The sequence below is a fragment of the Sinocyclocheilus grahami genome, unplaced genomic scaffold (assembly GCF_001515645.1).
Source record: "Sinocyclocheilus grahami isolate Dianchi unplaced genomic scaffold, SAMN03320097.WGS_v1.1 scaffold1099.1, whole genome shotgun sequence".
Classification (NCBI taxonomy): domain Eukaryota; kingdom Metazoa; phylum Chordata; class Actinopteri; order Cypriniformes; family Cyprinidae; genus Sinocyclocheilus; species Sinocyclocheilus grahami.
Genome location: NW_015506278.1, coordinates 1,059,522 through 1,065,301, shown reverse-complemented (window position 1 = coordinate 1,065,301; position 5,780 = coordinate 1,059,522).

The following is a 5,780-nucleotide window of genomic DNA, read 5'->3' as shown; positions in this document are numbered from 1 at the left end:
AAACCCTCTCCCCCCCCCCCCCCCCCAAATTGTTTGTTGAGTTATAAATCAGATTAATTCAAAGTACCAAAGGACAGTTCACCCAAAAAATGTCACAGGCCCGATCAAAAACACAGGCGAGGAAGACGCAGATACGATCGATCTCATATGCATATGAAAAATAAATAATGATCATCAACATCAACAATAAACTGCATATAAGTGAAAACTGCCTAATGTTACAGAGTAAAATGTCTTTCGAGGAAGTGGTAAAGGACTCTGCAAGCTTTGTCGGTGCTGAGTGAAGCGACATCTTTGCTTTGATCATTGGACTGAATATGATCCAGAAGTAGTATTTGATAAAAATGCAATTTTCTCAGATTGTTTTGCTCAAAATGTTGCTTTTTTATGAAACTTACCTACATTCAAGTGTTAATAAAAAAAGAATGCTTGAAGCTATATTAAAGTGATTTTGTTTAAAAGTAGAAGCTCTGTTCTTTATTTTGATATATTGCAAGTTCAGATATTCATACATAATATTCTGGGGGCCATGAATTTTTTGTGAAAATCATAAAAAATGCTGACTAACACTGATTGTATTTGTCTGAAAGAAAATAGTCATGTATGCCTTGAGGGTAAGTAAATAATGGGGTCATTTTCAATTTGTGTCAACTATCCCTTTAATATAAGCATATAGAAAATAGGATTTTTATATGCAATTCAGTATACAAAAGAGTTATTATAGAACCTAGCGACCCCTAGAGGACGCAGTTCGAAGTTCCCATGAAAGGGAACGTCTCGGGTTACTTATGTAACCATGGTTCCCTGAGTAGGGAACGAGACACTGCGTCCTCTAGGTTTCTTGCCATGCTGCGGACGCAAGCTTCAGACGAAGAAGTGAATGATGTGTAGCTCCCGGCACCGATTTATACTGTAGTCGCACCGGTAGTGACGTCATGGCTGTCGCCGGCCAACGAGTTGGTGTTTTTTCAATGTATGCTTCAGATACGAGTCACGACGAGGCGTTCCCCATAGCGACCCCTAGAGGACGCAGTGTCTCGTTCCCTACTCAGGGAACCATGGTTACATAAGTAACCCGAGACGTTATTTATTGATGCTGACCAAGAAAATTTAGAAATTGTGAATTTTACGAATGCAGCGCATAACCACATTTTACTGTATAGAATTCCAGGGCCTGTGAGTCTGACACTTTACAATGTTCAACATAAAGGAACTTTTCTGATCTGTTGGGAAAAAGAATGAAAGGCTGATTAGCATAACATTCCTGTACGTATTGTTTATTTGCTTTTGCCACTGGCACCACCAACAAACAGTGTCTCGTAAATTTCTGTCCATTAATTTGTATCCAAACAATCAGCATCTACAATTAAACGTTGATTGTATCATTGACCCTGAAGCACTCCATCATGGATAATCCGAATTTCTTGTAGCAACAGACAGATGGACATCCAGAAGGTAGATTGATGCTGTGAAAGAACTGTGCTGAAGGAGCATTAGTGCCACTATTTTCGCTTTCTCTCAATGACAGGATTTCGTCTCTCAAATGAATGCTAAAACGATGCTCCAGAGCCACCTGCTGCCATCTCATGTTTGGTTCCCTCAGATTGTAGGCAGTGGTGACAAACAAAACAGCTTGAGCAGAGTGATACATCTGCCTCTCTTTGTACTCGGAGACATATTGGTCTTCCCAGTCCAATGTAAATACAAATAACGCATTTACATTTTATCTCAACCTGCGGCCTAGTGTGGAAAACTGATTTCCAGTGCACAGCTGGATGACATGTATGAAAACCTTCTAAAAAATCTGTCTCAGTCCACTGGATACTACAACCCAAGTTAATGCAAAGCATATGATAATGAATTCTCAGCGCCAGATATTCGATTATACATTCAGAAATTATTCCATAATTTAAGCCAAATGCGTGACTAATAGCATCTTCCTCCATCTCTATCACCAGGGCTCTTGTTTTTAATAGCCTTCTATTGTGCAGATTTCAAGAGTTTGTTACAAGTTTAGAAGATGGAGAAAAAAACAACCAAAAGATGGAATTCATGCTGTCATTCAGCCAAAGGAAGTTTTAATTGGTGCCCTGGGGAGAGGCGCTCTTTACATTTGCAAATTTTTGCCTTTGTAGCAGAGGCGAAGACTTGAGCACCCATTGGGGACGATGAACAGTTATGTTGACAAAAAGTTAAAAGGGCTTAGCTAGAATATACAAACGTGTTTGTTTGCAATTTCATTACGAGGCTGAAAATTTCCTCTGAAGGTTAAAGGATAAGGTGATGTTGCCTTTAAACTTTTTCTTTTTAACTGTACATGTAAACCCTGCTTGCATTAGTCGCATTTGGCCCTTCTAAAGTGAGCGCCGCTGTGACCTGGTACATTTTTCGATAATATTGGGCTGTTGTCTGCGAACAGGACAAAGGACCAGGATGTACATTTCAAATCGTAAAGAAATGTGCGTCAAGGAAAGTACGTGAAGTGCACTGGGCTGAAATAACAATGGCTTAGGGAAGCAAGATTGACAGGCAGCCATCACACATGAGTAATTACCTGCCACTTCACATTTCGCTTCTCAGTCAAATCCTTGAAAGGTCATCGGTGCTGTTTGTAGATGTACAAAAATGGAAGTAGAGGTTCATGCTTAGGGAAGCGTATGGAACTCTTGCTCCAGTGTAAAAATAAAAACCTGAAAAAAACATTCTCATTTTAATCGAGCTTGTCAGCAGCACTTGTGAATAACCATCTGATCATGGGGGTTGTTCCACTCTTTTAGTTTTCTTTCCATGCTTCCTTCCAGATGCATCCTCACACACATTTTGTTATTAATGTCCCGACTTTTTGTGTAAAAGGATTTATATTTCTTTAGTTGTCTTATCTTGCCTAACAAACAAAAACACTTAATAGTTCATTCTGAAAGTCAAAGATAAACAGTGTAGTGATTCAGTTTTTGTTTAGTGTCCAAGAAAAAAGAGAAATGTTAAGTTCTAGTTCATGTTGCTATAACATTATATTATGGTTATAACAACCATAATTGACCACATAAAACAGTGCATAAACACAGATACATTCATTATAAATGTGTTTTTAACATATATTCGAACTTAGAATTCATCTGTGTAAATGTTATTTAAAGGGTTAGTTCACCCAAAAATGAAAATTCTGCCATTAATTACTCACCCTCATGTCGTTCCAAACCCAAGACCTTCGTTCATCTTCGGAACACAGATTAAGAGACGTAGAACCCGGATGCACTGTTGCTTGTTTGCAAGCAGAGGAATTCATATGCATGTGTCGTGGTACTTTTGTGAACATGCATCGAAGACTTACATGGAAGAGAAGAAATTATTGAATATAGTTGTTATTTTTGTTTTCTTTGCGAGCAAAAAATATTCTTGTAGCTTCACAAAATTATGGGTGAACAACTCATGTCTCATGGACTATTTTAATGATGTCCACTGTATTTCTGAGCCTTGAATGTGGTAGTTGCATTGCTGTCTCTGCAGGGTCAGAAAGCTCTCGGGTTTCATAAAAAATATCTTAATTTGTGTTCCGAAGATGAATGAAGGTCTTACGGGTTTGGAACGACATGAGGGTGAGTAATTAATAACATAGTTTACCCAAAAATTTTACTTATCTCTTTAAATATATATAATACCAATTTTAACCTCAAATAGTAATATACAGAGATTGGTTAAAAGTACATGTATAGTCATTTATTAATTCATTTACTTATTAAGAAAAAACATACATAAAAAAAAACTTCACAAAAAGCTCAATTTGTTAGGTTAATACATTACGTTTCATGAAATGAAACTAAAACAATTGAACATTAATGGATCATAAACTGGATAATAAACATACATTTTACTAATCATTGTAACAGTTCATAGATCGGGAAGAAGGAGGCGGAAACCGGCGAACATTCAAACATAATTTTAATAATAAAATAAACACAAAACTTAAAATAGCGTGACAGCCCCTCACGGACGACTGCCACGCACGCACAAACATAACCAAAACAAAATAAAGTCCAGGCCTGGTCCTCTCTCGTCTTGCACTTTCGTCACTCCTCCTTCTATCCTTCTGGAGCTCCTCCGTGGGACTCAAGACCGGTGAGTGGCGCTGGTGTCGTGCATTTTCACTTACTCCACCGGCCTCGCTCCGTTCCCACGGCTCTCGGCCCTGCCCCACTCGTCACAATCCTAAACTAACATTAAACTTCTTTTTAAATTCGATCAAAAACACAGGCGAGGAAGACGCAGAAACGATTGATCTCATATGCATATGAAAAATAATAATGATCATCAACATCAACAATAAACCGCATATAAGTGAAAACTGCCTAATGTTACAGAGTAAAATGTCTTTCGAGGAAGTTTCATAAAAAATATCTTAATTTGTGTTCCGAAGAAGAATGAAGGTCTTACGGGTTTGGAACGACATGAGGGTGAGTAATTAATAACAGAATTTAAATTTTTGGGTAAACTACCTCTTTAAATATATACAGTATAATACAAATTTTAACCTCAAATAGTAATATACAGAGATTGGTTAAAAGTACATGTATAGTCATTTATTCATTCATTTACTTATTAAGAAAAAACATACATAAAAAAAAACTTCACAAAAAGCTCAATTTGTTAGGTTAATACATTACGTTTCATGAAATGAAACTAAAACAATTGAACATTAATGGATCATAAACTGGATAATAAACAGACATTTTACTAATCATTGTAACAGTTCGTAGATCGGGAAGAAGGAGGCGGGAACCGGCGAACATTCAAACATAATTTTAATAATAAAATAAACACAAAACTTAAAATAGCGTGACAGCCCCTCACGGACGACTGCCATGCACAAACAAAACCAAAACAAAATAAAGTCCTGGCCTGGTCCTCTATCGTCTTGCACTTTCGTCACTCCTCCTTCTATCCTTCTGGAGCTCCTCCGTGGGACTCGAGAGCGGTGAGTGGCGCAGGTTTCGTGCATTATCACTTACTCCACCAGCCTCGCTCCGTTCCCACGGCTCTCGGCCCTGCTCCACTCGTCACAATCCTAAACTAACATTAAACTTCTTTTTAAATTAATCCTGTAAAAGATGCATTAGCTATATGTGTGTGTGTAGTAAAAGTTAGTTTGTTCATTTAAAAATATACTATTTATGTAAATTCTGCAATACATTGCACAACTTTTGCCCTGATTTTTCCCCGATTTACAGTCTGGAGAAGTTGACACTATTGTCGAAAGTCAGAGCCAGTCTGCAGATTTGATTTGACAGATTTTTTAGAAAATTGTGTAGTATATATTGGTCACAGAATCCGATTTTTTAGCTTCAGACTTTGATTCCATCCAGTCGAAGGATATCAAACATGTCTGATATTTTCAGCTGATTTTAGAACAGATATTGTTTTTATTTGTCTTGTTTTAAACTTTAAAGTCTGGTAGTGTATGATCCTCAGTTGTTCAAATTTTAAAAGTTGTGTAATGTATTCCTGTCTTAAGTATATTATATATATATTTTGTAGAAATATGTAGAATTCTAATCTAGTAATACACAGAGTGGAAGAGAGGTTAAAATTCCATGTATTTAACTAAGCAATTGTCTTTTCTACATAGTTATTAAAGATACAAATAAATTATATTTTTAGTAATTTTGTTTATGCGGTCACGTACTTCTGCCTCCATCCTTCCCCATGCTGTTGAAAAAAACAACAGGTGGTGTTTTCTTGTGCTTCTAACCTTTTCTTTCTGTGAAGCTTAGTCCTGCTCCCCA